Source organism: Myotis daubentonii, chromosome 8, assembly GCF_963259705.1.
Source record: "Myotis daubentonii chromosome 8, mMyoDau2.1, whole genome shotgun sequence".
Taxonomy (NCBI): Eukaryota; Metazoa; Chordata; class Mammalia; order Chiroptera; family Vespertilionidae; genus Myotis; species Myotis daubentonii.
This window is the reverse complement of record NC_081847.1, coordinates 84,382,581-84,400,131: the sequence shown is the minus strand read 5'-3', so window position 1 is coordinate 84,400,131 and position 17,551 is coordinate 84,382,581. Positions and strand designations below refer to the sequence as shown.

At 40.4% G+C, this 17,551-nt stretch overlaps 1 protein-coding gene across 4 annotated transcripts in view; it reads left to right on the top strand.

Moving 5' to 3' along the window:
• The window catches only part of SMAD2 (SMAD family member 2), a 70,584-nt gene that overhangs the window by 1,619 nt on the left and 51,414 nt on the right, over nt 1–17,551 (top strand). The window lies entirely within an intron of this gene.

Below are 17,551 nucleotides of genomic sequence, written 5' to 3'. Positions count from 1 at the left end.
TTTCAAAAATGGCCCCTGAAATTTGAATTATTTTCAGAATTCCGAATGGTTCTGTATTCCTAGCTCCTTTTCATTTCCTCTCTTCTGATTTTCATATGGATTGAACGTGTACCACTGGCTGCAAGGATGTTTTGTTGGAGCCTAATGAGATAATAAATTGGCTATTACACTGCAAATACATGTGTTATTCTAGTTTTGACCCGCCTTGAAAAGTGTTTCTCTGACATAGAAGAGTAAATCAATTAGTTAAATGGAGTTTGAGGAGTTTTAATGTGAATAAATAAATAAGCAAATGTAACACAGAAATGGGAGAAATAATATAAAATGGATTTCATAAGTGCACCTACCACAGTGTGAGGATTTTCTTATTTGCCTTAAGAAAACCATCCAGGATATCGGTAGACTTTTCTCCACCAAAAGATCATTTAGCAAACATTTTTATTCAATTCAGAAAGTTCCTTGGTTTTTGCGGTAAAATTAGTTATTGTTAGCAAATAAGAATCGAGTCTTGTGGACATTTTTAAGGTGAGTACCCACTTACACCCTTAATAGTACAATTAATTGATTGTAAAGTAGTTCATTGGCCAGTTTTAATTAATGTAATGTGATTGGAAACATCAATTTCCGAGCTTGTTTTAGTAAGAAATTGCATAGAGCCCTGTTTTTTTTACTTTATATCTATACCTTCTAAAGTGAGTTAACATTGTAGATGTTCAAAAAAGTTTGCTTTTTCAAGCTTGTAACTTACCTGTACCTATTCATAAGTGGTCGATCTTTACACAGTCTGTAAATTCATAGAATAATAGTCTTGTAAGAAACTGTGCAGGGTAATTTCCTGCTGTTCGTGGCTTGTCAGGCTTGGTTTGTGTTTTAACACTCAACTAGGAATTTGGGGATGGCTTTTTATATTTCAGCAGAAATCTTTTTAATAGAAACAAAGGTTTTTCTACTGCAAGATGGCAAAAGATTTCCTTTTCATTTTCATTTTGTAAATATTAGAATTATGTTGCTATAATCTCATTACTTTACATTGGGGATGAAAAACACTCAGTTTAGCTGCATAACCTGCTGATCATAGATAGACCTGTTGAGTTTTTACATTTTGCAAATATTTTCAGTTGTGTCTTTTTATAAAGGTCTGAATGCTTTTCTTGTTTGGTTTTGATTCTGCTGGTTTTATATTTTAGGACTGCAGAGACTGTGTTTGTAGCAGCTTTGTTCTACAGGTGTATTTATAATGCATCTAAAAGCTGTATGCAGTTTGGCAGATGGAGGTTTATTCATATTCTTGGGACAAGAGTCATTTTTATAGGATAGAGAGGGGCATGTATGTCTTAGATTCCTTGTCTTTGATGTTAAGTAGAAGAGCCATTTTTAAGCTCTTAGTTTCTGTAAGAGGAAAGATATTTTTCTCTAAGTATTACAAGGGTATGTCAGAAATGTAAAAGATGATGATTTCAAAACCCAATTCAGAAGAGTGCTGTTATGCATTTATTAAACAAATAGTCTTTGATGTGTGCCAGGCCCTGGACTAGGTAGTAAAGTACCTAACAGGGGACAAGTATATTATCCCTGTTCCTTAGTGGAATTAGAAAAGTAGAAGTTCCTCTTATCTCCTGCCCTGTCCTCCAGTGCTTAGAGTAAGAAAATCATGTTATTGCAAATCGTGGGAGCATGTAATGCATTACTGAGCCAGTTTCTAAATATGCTTGCAGTGCTTTCTGTAATGTAGAGGACAGCATTAGAGAAGATGTCAAGTGTTAACTCAATGTCACTGGGAACTGTCAGTGTATGGGGGGTGGAAACATGTCACCATTTTTGCACACTCCATACAAACTGAAGATATGGCTGATCTTTTACAAAGATAATTTGTTTCTGAGCACATGAACACTTGTAGACTTAAGCTTAATTTGGCCTTAGTTCGTTTATTCATTGTTCTTTAGTTATAGGAACTGGTTAGGGAAAGAAAGCAAACTTGAATGGGTCAGGTTCCAATAAAAGCATCAGAAATAAAGTGTAAAGACAATTAGCTAATTTAAGAATAAGGATTGGGTTGCAATATCATGTAGTGGAAAGGCCATGGGTTTTGGAGAGAGGGCTTCTCAGTTACTTTTTGAGGCAAATTACTTAATTCCTGAGCCTTGGTTTTCTAACTGAAAATGGAGGTAACAGCTACCTCTTATGATTATTATATGGGTTAAATAATCATGATTAAAGTACCTAGAACATTGCGTCAGACATAAGCGTCCTCCCAAATGATCTTTTGTTCTGTTTTAGTTGTGGTTTTCAGTTGTTTTCTTCCTAATCCAAATGATTTGCCTGTGTTCTTATCTTTGACCTATTATAAAATGCACTTGAGAGGCGGAAACTAAGCAAAGGAGACGTGGGGTACTCAAATTGTCCAAGTCCATATACCTTAAAGCTTTAGTCATAGGAGAGCCATTGAGTCTCTTAATCAGAACTTGTTGGCATTTATTTCAGATATTTGTAGCAAGTAAAGCTGTCTGGCTTCTAAGTCCACAATAGATTAGAAAGAAGTAGATTGTGAGTAATGTGGGAGGTTAAGGGGAGTGCGGTGGGGGGAAGGGGGGAGGATGGGGAACTGTCCTCCACTGTCTGTTGTAAGAAAAAACAGATAACAGCCTGGTAAAGACAGTAGACTTAATCTACAAGACACAAAAACAAATATTTAAAGCCTATCTAGCATGTCTGGGACCATTCAGTGCAGGACCAGACCTGAAAGTGTAGTAATGCATGTTCATCAATTAGCTTAAGTCATGTTTGGGGAACTCTTTATGAGAATGCAGTAATCTACATAATTTATATTGTCATTCAGGATGATTAACAGCTCTTCTTAAAGGGGTAAAACATTGTACTATATGGAATGACTTATTTCATGGAAAAACCACAGTACTTGCTAGCACAGTACCTGTTAGTGTTTTTCATTTGGTTTGCCATTCAGTGTGCCATGTTACAGGCTAAAAAGCCTTTCATGCTAAGCTACTAGTAAAGAAACGTAATCTAAATGGCTTAGCACCCCATACCAAATCTTTCTTCAGAGTAAGTCATTCGTTTTGTCATCTGTAAGGATGTCATGTAAAACATTTCACTCAGGCTTTGAGATAGAGTGTGCTAGAGATTTCCAGGATCAAACTAACGTGGACAGTAGTTAGCCTAGCCTGTCTGTTGAGGGCTTCTTTCCTCTTACATGTGACTTCTACACAGTGTTAGCTTTGGTAATTTTTTTTTGGATCCTCCTTTCTATCTCAGAGTTACTTTGTAAACAATCTACTCCACCAAATAGTAATTGGTAATGTTTGTAATAAATAGCCTTGACTTTCTTAAAAACAAACAAATTGTAATGTTGCTACTGTTGTGAATCCTAATGTAAATATCTGATATGCAGGATGGTCTTAGGCGACTCCTGTGAAAGGGTCGTTCGACTGCCAAAGGGGTCGCGACCTACAGGTTGAGAACCGCTGTTCTAGAGCATGAGTAGTTCAGTGGGTTCTTTTCAGATGTAACTGAACCACGCTAATAGGACAGATGTCCAGTAAATTAGGTCTTTAGGTTTATACTTTTAAGAGAACAGAAATCCTAATGATTTTATTCTTATTAAAATGTGTGAGTTTACTATGAAATTGTTACTGATTCTTACAAATAGTTCTGAAATTTTTCAAAAACTGGAATTACTTTGGCCTCAAGACTAGAGCAGTGGAACGTGACTGTAGACTTTAGTTGCAATCCATTCAGCACACATGTCCAGTTTGCACTTAAAAAGCTGCATTTTCTTTAATAATGTACAGTGTCCTTACCCCTCTCTCCCTTCCCTTTTAGGGGGGAGGGTATAGTTTCATGTTCAAAGTACTCAGTCAGGAAGAATAATTTTAGAGGAGCCACTAGAAGTTCAAGATTTTAATTAAAAAGAGACTTGACCTGAGGTGGTAGTATAGTAAATCTGTGATCTTATAATTTGCCTGTGTTTAAGTTACATCCTCATATGCTGCTTTAGCTTATTCCAAAAATTCTAGAGAGAGAAAACGGTTAAAGTATTGTAAATATTAAGGAAATACTAGTAAATGCTCCTTCTTAATTGCATCCTTCATTACAAAATGTGGAATGGGGCATCTGATTTGCAAAGTTCACAGAATGAACTCCTGATAAATGGTGCAGTGGAAGCTGGGCCAATGAGCTTTCTTTCTCCCTTGATTTGAATGAACTGTGGAAACTTTTTTTTTTTTTTTTTTACTCAAGATGCTCTATCTGTGGCAGTAAATGCAAATTTTCCAAGTTTAGACCAAGTTTCCCCCATCCCTCCCCCAAGTTTTACTTCATAGACAGGTAGTTAGATAGTTCATGTAAACTGGCTAATTAAATTTTTCTTTATAAATTGTTCTAAGTATGAGGTGGGTCCAGCTTTGGCCTGAGGTTTGTATATTGACCATTTCTGTTTTATATCACTAATTTTCAAACTTAGAGCACGCACACACACTTTTGCACACAACAGCATCTGTAAGGCTCGTTAAGAAAAGCAAACAAACATGCAGAATTTCAAAATGTAAGGGGAATAGATGGGTGCTGAAACCCTGCCTGCTTAGTTTTCCTGTCATTCTTGCCCGTTGAAAACTCCACTGAGGAATAATAGATCTTAGGGAAAAACGTTTGCTATACACCTGCACTGTCCAATATGGTAGCCATTGGCCAAATGTGGCTATTTAGCACTTGCAATAAGGCAACTGTGATGGAGGAAATGAATGTTAAATTTAACTATAATTAATTTTAATCTAATAGAAGGTTCCTTTGGACAGTGCTATTAGACTTTGTTTTGATTGCACTTTCACACCCTGAGAACTGTATACACTTGACCTGAGTGTAAATTGCTGCTCAGCAGAGGGTCAAGACAGACCTAGGAATTTGAAGGTCAATTGGAGTACTGAATATTCCTGCAATTTGAGTCTGGGCCTGTGTAGTCTGATGGATGTTTTTTTATAATCTGGGAATGATAAACCAGTATGTAAGTTTATGTTTACAAGCTGATTATAGAACGTTAGAGTCACGAAAGGTGAAAGGAATATAACTCAACTTCCTTCCCTAGCAGTCCCAATATAATGCGCTTTCACTGAACTAAGACTAATTTTAGGATTAAATTCAAGCTCTAACATTAGATTTAGCAGCTCACAAAATTGAACACATGAATTTTTCTATTTGCTATTGTTTAAAAGACACATTACCCATCGTTCTCCACAGGGCCAACTTAGATTTCCAATTGGCAGTGTGTTTCCTTACTAGCTTATAACTTTGGAAAAAGTATAGCTACAGTGAGAATGGAGAAACCTGTTTTCTTTAATGGCTTTTAATGTATTTTTATTTTTTTAATCCTTTCTATTGTACTGATTTCTTTGACTAAAGAAGTTGTAAAAACCCAGGTCATAAGTAGTCTTTTTTCTCTTCCTTGTATGATAACATGTTCATGGATTGCCAAAAATCTAATAATGATTTTATACTATTTCTGGTGGGACTTTTGGTATTCTTTATGAAGGCAGAACCATTACATTTCAAGTGTTTTATGTTGCAGTATCTAACTTGATTTTTCTCTTGAAGTAAAAATTCATATACTAGGAGGTATTTTTGGGAATATTTTGTATTTGCACTTTGAAGATATTTGAAATTATATTTGCTTTCTATACTTAATCACTCCCTTTTTTCTAGTCTTGGACTTTGTAAAGTGTTTTTTGCCACTCTTTTTTCATATTCTCGTTCACACATGAATTCGTGCATGGGTGGGGTCTGGCTGGCCCACCCAATAATGGCCGATTGGGGCAGGGCGGGCCAGGGGAGGGGCCATGGGCGGTTGGTTGGATGGCTGGCCCTGCCCCTTGACTGAACTTGGGGTTGAGGGGACTTTTTGCATATTAGCCTTTTATTATATAGGATTGTAATGCGAAATTCAAAAGGTCCAAAGGATATATATATACATTGAAAAGTTTGTCACCCTGCCGCTTGCCACTCAGTTGCCTTTCAAACACAAGTAGCATTACTAGGTTTTTGTGAATTATTCCAGAGATTTTATACATGTCTGAGCAACTTTGTGCATATGTTAGCCTTTAGTACAAATGGCCATATATGTTACTTAATAATGCATCTTGTAGATTATTTCATGTTCATACTTTTTACTTTTTCTTTTTATTGCACAGTATCCTTTTGTATGAGTGTCTATAATATACTAGTATTTCATCAGTCTTCTATTGATACACACTTAGGTTATTTCCAGTCTTGTGGTATTAAAAATAGTGCTGCAGCAAATAACTGTTTATTCGTTGTTATACACATACATAAGATAGATTTCTAGAAGTAGGATACTTACATTTGTATGCTTATTTAGGGGATGTATTCATTTTTAAAATAGTAATACATGCACATAGTACAAAATTCAAAAGGAACAAATTAATAAATAATGAAAAGTTAGATTGTCTGCATCCTGCTACCTAATCTACTTTCCAGAATGTAACCACTGTTACTGCTATCTAGCCACTAGCCAAATGTGACTATTGAACACTTGAAATGCAGCTAGTCCAAATTGAGATGGGCTGCAAGTATAATACTTAGCCAAAAAATAGAATGTAAACTATCTCAATTTTTAATACTGACTTGACATTAAAATGATAATTTTGGTATATCGGGGTGAATTAATAACATTATTAAAACAATTTTACCTATTTTTTTACTCTACTTTTAAAATGTGGCTAATAGAAAATTTTGAATTATATATGTTGTTTGCATCCTGTTTCTGTTGGACAGCATTGGTCTAAAGAAATACATTCATATATATATATATATGTATATATATATATATATATAGATAGATAGATAGATAGATATATGCCTAAGTGACTGTTCACAGTTGCTATGACACACTCTTATGACACACTCTGACCACCAGGGGCAGACGGTCAACGCCAGAGCTGCCCCCTGGTGGTCAGTGCGCTCCCACAGTGGGAGTGCCACTCAGCTGACCGATGGGTGTCAGACGCAGGGCTCACAGCTGGCCGCTGCAGCCCGAGACCGCAGTGGAGTGGCAGTGAGCCTGTCGAGCAGTGGTGGTGGCAGGTGCTGCAGGGCCGGGATGAGCAGGAGCAGCAGGCAGGAGTGGCAGGTGGTGTTGGACTGCCAGTTTCCGGCCCGATCCCTGCAGGCTATGCTAAGGGACCCCACCAGTGCACGAATCCGTGCACCAGGCCTCTAGTACATATATAAATGTATATTAATATATGGGAATTCCTCTAATCAGGAATTCCTTTTGCATTGCAATCTATGGGATCCGAAATCTCTTGCTAGGATGTTGGTTAAAAGAGAGGTACCAGCCTGGCCGGCATGGCTCAGTAGTTGAGTGTCAACCTGTGAACCAGGAGGTCTCACGGTTCGATTCGTGGTCAGAGAACATGCCCAGGTTGTGGGCTTGATACCCAGTGTGGGGCATGCAGGAGGCAGCTGACCAATGATTCTCTCTCATTATTGATGTTTCTACCTCTCTCTCTCCCTTCCTCTCTGAAATCAATGAAAAAAAAATTTTTTTTAATAAGAGAGAGACGTACTAGGCTGTTCTTTATTGTTTTATTATTTACTCTCAACCATTTACCTGGATCATTATTGGCCTCGTTAGTGAAAGTCATGCTTCCATTGTCTTTTTTTGTTTTTAATTTTACTTCCATTGTCTTTTAAGATGTATCTTAACTTCAGGGAGAAACCCAGCATTACTCTTGGCTTCTTGTTTTTGAATCTGCTCCAATTTGCACCGGTTGCCTCTCTACACTTAGTACACAGCAGTCGATGTGGATCCCTCTTCACTTCTCTCCTTTGTTAAATCTCATACTCTTGTTTTGTGCTCCCTCCTTTTGATGAAATATTGTTCAGGACTTTTCTTGAGAGAATGTGTATGTGGGGTAAATATTTGGTTATGTTGCACATCCAAAAATAATACCATCATTTTACCCTGGGAAATAGAATTCTGGGTTGGAAATAATTATTTTCCCAGAGTTATGAAGGCATTGCTCTATTCACTTCACTTACAGTGTTAGTGTTGAGAAAACCAAAGACATTCTGATTATTTTCCATATGACCTGTCCTCCCCCCCCCCACCCGGAGATTTTAGGCCCTTTGTCCTCAGCATTCTGGTCTTGATGTTGGTGTGTTTTCATCCATTGTCCTGGGGTCTTGATGGGTCCTTTCAATCTGAATTTCCTATCTTTCAGTTCTGGGGATATTTCTTGTTTTCTTTGATAAACCCTCCTCTCCTCCGCCTTCCGTTATCTCTTTTTGGAAATTCTGTTTGGACATTGAACCTCCTGAGATGTTCCTTCAGTTTTCTTCACTTTTCTCTACTATTTTTCATCTTTCTTTTTGATCTACTTTCTAAGAGATTTCCTCTTATTTTATCTTCCAATCCTCCTATTAGTCCCTTCCCCCATCCCCACCCCTATCAAGCTATTTAAGAGCTCTTCTTTTAATCAATGTTCCTTTTGTACAGCATGCTGCTGCTCTTTCTTCAGGGTGGCTGTATCTTCTCTTATTTCTCTGTGTATATTGATGATTTTTACACTATGTTTTTTCTCTGGAAAGCCTCAAATTTCTTGAAGTTGCATTTTTCTGTTGTTTGCTTTTTCCCCTCAGATATCAAAGTAATACTAGGTTAAGGTAGGGGTCTAGCAAGCTGATGGGAAACGAAGCATGTGGGGGAGGCTTGTCTCCTTTCAGTTTCACTGTAGAGTGATCTGAGTGGGTTGTTTGTTGGTAAACTCTCAATATTAGTATCTGTACATTTTTCCTTTTGGGGTTGGTCAGGTACCCCCGAGAGGAGTCTCAATCTGACTAAACAGGTAAAGGTCTGGCTGCTAGTATTTTGGGAGCCAGAACCCAGTGGAAGAAGGGTTGAGAGTTTACAGTTAGCATGCAGTATGCTCATCTTCATTTACTCCTCGCTTCTCCTAATGGTACTCGGGCCATCTTCTAGTCTAGGGAGACTGTTTCACCCTCTGCCAAGAATAAACATTTAGTTCTCTGGAGAGAGGCAGTTACCCATCTAAGGATCTAAATGCCTCTCAAGTATCTCTCACCCAGTCCTGCCTATTTCATCTCCTTCTCCTCAGTTCCTGCAATGACTGGAGCTGTTACTTCACCTTTTGAAGATTCTGTCCTATAAATCAGGACATTTACCTACAGCTAGCACAGAATTAGTAGTCTCGCTTAGTAGTTCAGTTACTACTCATCCATCCATTTTCCAGTTATCAACATTTTGCTCATTTCCTCCTTACTCTTATCCCTGTCCTTGCGAGATTGTCTTTTCTTTTTAAATTCCTTTATTATGGCTTTTTAAAATAGGCTACTGTCTTCACCTGTAACCCACTGATTCAAGTTTCCCATGAAAAATGTCTTAAGGATAACTCTGAAAGAGTTGGTACAGCATGTGTAACTCCCAAGTCAGTGGGGATGAGGGGGTGTAAATGAAGAAAATTTGATCATTTCAGTAGAGGTGGGAAAGGAGAAAAAAATAAAGAAAAATGCATAGGGATTAGATAACACAAAATGAGTTGATAGAGAATAAATATCTCCATAAGCCTAATACATAAATTCAAAATGAACTTGCTGTTAAAGGAGAATAAATTTTTTTAATAAATCATTTCTGATTTAATTATCTGTAACCTTTAGATACTAATCACATGAAGCTACAAAATTAGCAAATGTCTTAAAATCTGTATATAAAACGTAATTTATGTCACATTTCAAACTCATTTATTAGTGTACCACTCAATCTTTAAAAAAAAAAGGAGGCTCCAAAGATAGTCTTATGGCATTCTTTAAAAAGGAAACTGTACCTTTTAACTTGACTCCCACCCTGCATACCAGTTTCAAAACATATTATTTGATCATCTTGGTCATGGAAATTCAGGATGAGATTTTTGTGTTTTGCTCCCGTAGCTTCTGGTTATCAGAAAACCCACGCTCTCCTTTATTGAAGGAATGTGGTCCTGATGTTGGTGTATCCCTTTCAGTATTCTTCATCCCCATCTTGGCTTCTGGAGGCATTTCCTCGGGTTCGCTATCTTCATGTTCATTACAAGCTGCTTCTGCTACTGGAAGGGTTTTTGGAGAAAGAGTTGGAAGATTTTCTCTAGGTGGTTTGATCCAAGTTTGATGGATACGGCTGAGGCTTTTTTTGTTGTCTGACTACCTATGGCAAATCCAAACTTGGACATCATATGTTACAGGCTTTGTTGGGAGGTCTGCAGCTGCTTCTTCATTTGATGGCTTCTCAGCGCTGTGACTAGATCTTTCCCTTCCATTACTCCTGTGGCTCCAGCGCACTGCCCTTCTCAGGCTTCTCTCTTGCCTTCTCCTCTGCATTTTCCCCACCCGAGAATGAAAAATTAAAAATTTTAACAAAATGCTTTTTATTAGTAGACACACCTAAAAGGATGATGATATAATTTTAAAGTAAAGGAATGACTAAAGATATATACTAGGCATAATCTGTGTCTTAGTCCATTTGGGTTGTTATAACAGAATTCCATAGACTGGTTGTCTTATAAACAACAAATTTATATCTCACAGCTCTGGAGGCTGGGAAGTTCAAGATGCCAGCAGATTTGGTGTCTGGTGAGGGCCACTTCCTAGTTCATAGACAGCTGTCTTTTCGTTGTTATTTCATAAGGCTGAAGGGGGCAAGCAAACTCCTTGGTCTCTTTTTTTAAATTTTTTTATTGATTCAGAGAGGGAGAGAGAGAGAGAAACATCAATGATGAGAGAGAATCATTGATCAGTTGCCTCTTGCAAACCCTCTACTGGGGATCGAGCCGCAACCCAGGCATATACCCTTGACCGTAATTGAACCCCGGACCCTACCCTTCAGTCTGAAGGCTGATGCTCCATCCACTGAGCCAAACCAGCTAGAGCTCCTTGGTCTCTTAAAGGGCACTAATCCCATTCATTGAGGGCTCCATCACCTACCATAGGGCCCACCTCCAGAAGCCATCACATTGGGGATTAGGTTTCAACATGGGTTTAGGCAGGGGTGGGCAAACTTTTTGACTCGAGGGCCACAGTGGGTTCTTAAACTGGACTCAGAAGGAGGAGCTGCGGCCTTGTTTCCCGACGTTGCCATGTTAACACTGCTGCTGATGAAGGAGCGGAGGGGAGAGCAAGAGAACCCTCCGCTCTTTCGCCTCTGCGGGCCGGATAGAACAGCCAAACGGGCCGGATCTGGCCCTCGGGCCGTAGTTTGCCCACGGCTGGTTTAGGGGAAGGGTGACACAAATATTAAGTCTGTAGCAATCAATATAGTAAAGTTGGCAAAATTATGAGGCTAAGTCTACAACTGTGTAATCATAGGAGTTTTAACACATCTCTCAGTAATTTAAGAAAAGTAGATTAAAAATATAAGGTTTTGCTTTAGCCAGAGGCAGCCGATCAATGATTTTCTCTCATCACTGATGTTTCTGCTTCTCCCCGCCCTCTCCATTCCTCTTTGAAATCAATAAAAATATATTAAAATATATACATATATACATAAGGTTTTAAAGGATTAGAAGGTACAGTTAGCAAGCATGCAACAGTTACAGAACATGTATTCTTTTCAAGTACTCATGAAATTTTATAAGAATTGTTTATGTACTTAGACCTCAAAGCAAATGTTAACAAATTCCTAATTATATTTTATAAAGTCATATCCTTGGATCCTAGTGCAATTCAGTTAGAAATATAACAGGAGAATAGCAACAACTCCCAAATCTGAAGTTGTATATTTCTGAATTTATGAGATGAGGAACAACTCATAAAAATTAGGAAGTGTTTAGAACAGAATGATGAAAATACTACCTGTCAAAACTAGATACAGCAAAAGTCCCATTTGGGAAACTTTAGATAGAATTTTAAATGTTTATTAGTGAAGAACTAAATAAAAATTAATGAGTTAAGTATACAATGTAATGAGTTAGAAAAAGGAAGGTAATTAAGTTGAGAAACATTAATGAAAAAATATATAATTGGAGCAACTAAATCAAGGGTGCTAAGTTGAAAAGACTGCCAAGATTGGTGGAGGAAAAAAAAGATTATAGATGTATTAGAAATAAAGAAGGGTTGTGACTACAGCAAACAGATTTTGAAACTAAGAACACTAAGAAGTTTTCTACCTTTAATTTAAAAGTGGAAGAGACAATTTCTAGCAAAATAAGTTACCAAAATTGGCTTAAGAATAAGAAACTTGACTAGATTGTAATTTAAAAACTTAAATTCATTAGAAATCTACCTATACCAAAAGAAAATTAAATAAAAATCCAAACCCAAATAAGTAAAACCCAAGTGAAAACCCCAAATGGCCAAATTCTACAGAACATGAGTCGGTAATTCCAATCAGAATACAAGATATTATAGAAAAAAATCATTTTGCAAGTCTACTGTAATCTTGATACCTCCAACGGGACAAGGGTATTATGAGAAGGGAGAATGTATAGTCCACATCTCAGATGGCAATAAAAATTTTAGGTAATAAAATGTTAGTATTTGTTAAAAAAAATACCATGACTAATAAGGGTTACCTCAAGAATGTAAAGATGATTAAATGTTAGAAAACCTGTAAATGAAGGTCATCACATTAACACAACAAAGGGGAAAAAAACCCATATGAGAATCTTGACTAGATTATAATTTAAAAACTTAAATTCATAGCACCACCAAAATAAAGTTAAGTAAAAAACCAAAAAGAAAAAAGCAAAATCCAAGTGAAAACCCTATCTGGGCAAAGGAAAAAAGACATGATAAAATTCAGTATATTTTTGACCAAAATTCTTAGAAACTATAAATATGAGGGTGATGGTTAAAAAAAAAGGGGGGTCACAGAAGAGTACATGTAATATCATTCAATTATATGAATTTCTAGAACAGGTAAAATTACCTTGATGGAAGTCAGATCAGTAATTGCCTGGGGTAGGAAAGTAGATTGACTGTGAGGGACACAAGGAAACTTTCTGAGATGGTGGAATTATTCTGTTTTGATTGGAACAATGGATATATGGAGGTATACATTTATTAATACTCATTGAATTATATACTTAACATCTGGAGGCTGGGAAGTTCAAGATGCCAGCAGATTTGGTTTCTGGTGAGGGCCACTTCCTAGTTCATAGATAGCTGTGCATCAATGAAGTTGATTAAAAAAGTTAATATGTAAAACCAAGGCATGTGTATGTATCAGCAGCAAACATTAAAAAAAAAAAAAACAACTCACCGTTTAAAATGGCAGCCCAAACTACAAAATCCCTAGGAAGAAATAAAACAAAAACATGTGTGGGACCTGAGTGGAGAAAATAAGACACGTATAATTCAAATTATAAAAGATGTACTTGTGTTTATGACTAGAAGGCACATTACCATAAATCTGTCAGTTTTCCTCCACTTGTTTGTAAATTCAGTGCCATTCTAATTAAAATCCCAGCAGGTGAAAGAGAATTTACTTTATCAGGTAGGAAGACATAGTCTGTAGCTTTAGTAGTTAAGCCATACTATTTGCCTCGGATATAGACTAATTGGGGGGAGGGCGGCCAAGCTCAGAAACACAAATAGCATTGTAATCGGTAGGGGAAAAGATTCAGTTTATTATCTTTGCTGGGGAGGAGAAGATACCTGCCTTCCACCACACACAAAAATAAATTGCAGATGTGAAAGAGAACTTTAGACTTTATAACTTTTGAAAGATGACAGCATATGGAAGATTTTTTAAGAAGGTACACATGTATATATCATTTAAGATTTTAAATTGATGTGCTCAAATTTAAATTGATAAATTTGAGCACATTAAAGACATTCTCTGAAAACATTAAAATTTATTTTTTAAAAATCCTAAATTTTGTGGGATTTGAAAAGCTAAACTTAAAATAACCAACATAAGTTTGAGAAGAAAGGAAAGGGGCTCACTCTGCAAATATCAATACTCTTGAGAAGCAATGACTAAAATTCTGTGATATTATAGGTATGAACAAGTACAGCAATGAACAGACTATAAAGCCCCCAATCAGACATTTATTTTACAGGGATTTGATATGTGACACGAGTGGCATTATGAATTATTAAAGAAAAGGTAAATTATTTAAGTGCTGATAAAATAGTCTGTCCTTACAGGAGATGTTTAGATTGCTATCTCACCCCTTAAATATAAACAAATTCCTGATATGTTGGAAACCTCAATGTGAAAAATAAAACTAAAATGTCTGTGAGAATACATAGGTGGAATCCTATATAACACAAGACTAATATGCAAATTGTCCCCTTGGGAGATCGACCGGGAGACCAGGAGTTCCGTCACTCGCTATGATGTGCAGTGACCACCAGGGGGCAGCGTGGAACATGATGGGTGACCAGCGGGGTTGGCGGGGCACTGAGTGAGTGAGGGAAAGAGGAGGCAGGGAGGCCTGGAGGCGGGGAACCTGATCGGCCCTGATCACTGGCCAGGCCTAAAGACCCTGCCTGTGCACGAATTTTGTGCACCGGGCCTCTAGTATCTTTATAACAGGGTACTTTTTCATGCCTCAGATTCCTCATTTATAATTAACTAGAGACCCGATGCATGAAATTTGTGCAAGAGTAGGCCTGCCTTCTCCCAGCTGCTTGCACCAGCTTCCTTCTGGCACCCGGGATCTGGGCTTTCCTCCAGCTGCCAGCAGGCACCTGGGACTGGGCTTCCCTCATCCAGAAGGTCATTTGGAAGGACGTCGGGTCTAATTAGCATATTATGCTTTTATTATTATAGATGGTACCTATTTCACTGGATTCTGATGAGAATTAAATGAGTTAATGCTTACCTGACTCTTAGACTGTGTCATAGTTAGCATTTATTATATGTTTCCTACTGTAGTTGGGTGCAGAAAGGGGTTTCTTTGAAAAGAAGCTAAATTGTATCATAAAATAAATACCATGGTTAAAATATAAAATTGTGTTCTAAAAGACAAAGTAAAATAAATATTCCAAAGATTTGGAGATTTTTTTGAAATACATATACAGTGATAGGGTTTATCTATATAGATAATCTATACTAATAAAAGGGTAATATGCTAATTAGGGCAGACGTCTTCCAGACGTCCATTCGGACAAAGCCATAGCGGCTGCGAAGCCCGGGGCTCAGGCCTTGCAGCAGCAGGGTGATGGGGGCAGCACCTTCCCCTGATCAGCCTGGTCGGCTCCCGCAGAGAGAGGCCAGACTGTGGCTTAGGCCTGCTCTCTGTGGGGAGCAGGCCTAAGCCATCAGTAGGACATCCCCTGAGAGCTCCCAGACTGTAAGAGGAGGCAGGCCAGGCTAAGGGACCCCCCCCCACCCACCCCCCGTGCATGAATTTTCATGCATTGGGCCTCTAGTCCTATCTAATAAAAGAGAAACATGGTAATTAGCGTACGACCGCTACCCTTCCCATTGGCTAATCAGGGAAATATGCAAATTAACTGCCAGCCAAGATGGCGGCCGGCAGCCAGGCAGCTGGAAGCAAACATGAGGCTTGCTTGCTTCAGTGACGGAGGACTCCAACGTTCCCCGCCTGTGCTGCAGGCCTCTGAGCTGCAACTCTAAGCAACTATGTTACAAATATAGAAGCTAAACAAAACCCCAGAAACCTGCTTTAGTCCATCGGGCTTCAGCCAGCAGGATCGCAACATTGTTTCAAATACAGAAGGTAAACAAAGGCCAGAAACCTGCTTTCAGCAGCGGACGCCTAAGAGCTGGAGCCAACCCTCAAATCTAAAGCTGGCCCAGAATAAAAAAAAAAAAGAAAGAAAAAAAGGAGCGTTTGGGAGCTTCAGTCACCTGCCAGCCTGAAAACAGCCCTCAGCCCCTCACCCAGACTGGCCAGGCACCCCAGTGGGGACCCCCACCCTGAAGGGTGTGTGACGAGCTGCAAACAGCCATCATCCCCTCACCCAGGCTGGCCAGGCACCCCAGTGGGGACCCCCACCTTGATCCAGGACACCCTTCTGGGCAAACCAGCCGGCCCCAACCCTTGCACCAGGCCTCTATCCTATATAGTAAAAGGGTAATATGCCTCCCAGCACCGGGATCAGCAGAGCCGCGAGGCCGCCTGGCACTGGGATCAGTGTGACGGGGCAGCGCCCAAACCCCCTGATCGCCCTGTGGCTCTATGTGTGACGGGGCGGGGCCACAGCCTCCCTATCCGCCCTGCTCTGTTCGTGACAGGGGAAGGCGCCCCAACCCCCTGATTGGCCCTGCTCTGTGTGTGACGGGGTAAAGCCATAACCTCCCCATCGGCCCTGCCCTGAGTGTGACAGTGGCGGCACCCCAACCCCCTGATCGGTCCTGCTCTGTGGGTGATAGAGGGCGGCGCCCCAACCCCCACCCCACGGGCCCTGCTCTGTGTGTGAGGGGGTAAAGCCATAACCTCCCCATCGGCCCTGCCCTGAGTGTGAGAGTGGCGGCGCCCCAACCCCCTGATCGGTCCTGCTCTGTGGGTGATAGAGGGCGGCGCCCCAACCCCCACCCCACGGGCCCTGCTCTGTGTGTGAGGGGGTAAAGCCATAACCTCCCCATCGGCCCTGCCCTGAGTGTGACAGTGGCAGCGCCCCAGCTCCCCTATCGGCCCTACTCTGTGAGTGACAGGGGAGCTCCTCAACCACCTGATTGGCCCTGCTCTGTGCGTGACCGGGTGGCGCCGCAACTTCCCTATCGACCATGCCTTGAGTGTGACAGGGGGCGGTGCCCCAACCCCCCAATCGGCCCTACCCTGAGCGTGACTGAGGGTGGCATCGAAACCTCCCAATCCGCCCTGCTCTGTGCATGACAGGGGGCGGCGCCCCATCTCCTCAATAGGCCCTGCTCTGAGCCCGACCAGGGGCTGCACCTAGGGATTGGGCCTGCCCTCTACCACCCAGGAGCAGGCCTAAGCCAGCAGGTCGTTATCTCCTGAGTGGTCCCAGACTGCAAGAGGGCACAGGCCGGGCTGAGGGACCCCTCCTCCCCCCCGAGTGCACAAATTTTTGTGCACCAGGCCTCTAGTCTATATATATAAAAGGCTACGTGACCGACTGTATGACCATCCGACCAACCAACCGACCGGCTGGTTCATATGACGCGCACTGGCAATCAACACTAATAAAAGAGAAAAATGGTAATTGGCGTACGAGCTACCCTTTTCATTGGCTAATCAGGGCTATATGCAAATTAACTGCCAACTGAGATGGCAGTTAACTGCCAACAAGATGGCGGTTAATTTGCATATGTAGGCACAATGCAGGGAGGCTAAAGGGAAAGCAGGAAGAAGCCCCCCGCCACTGACAGTGATGGGAAACCCAGGGGGGAGCTAAGAGCTGGGGGGCAGGGCAAAGGCGGCCCTGGGGCCGCCTTTGCCCTGCCCCCCAGCCATGATCGGAGAATCAGGTGCCTTTTCCGCCCTGGCCAGTGATAGCAGGAAGTAGGCGTGGAGCCAGCGATGGGAGCTGGGCACGGTCAAAGCTGGCAGTCCCAGGAGCTAGGGGTCCCTTGCCTGGGCCTAAAGCGAAGCCCACG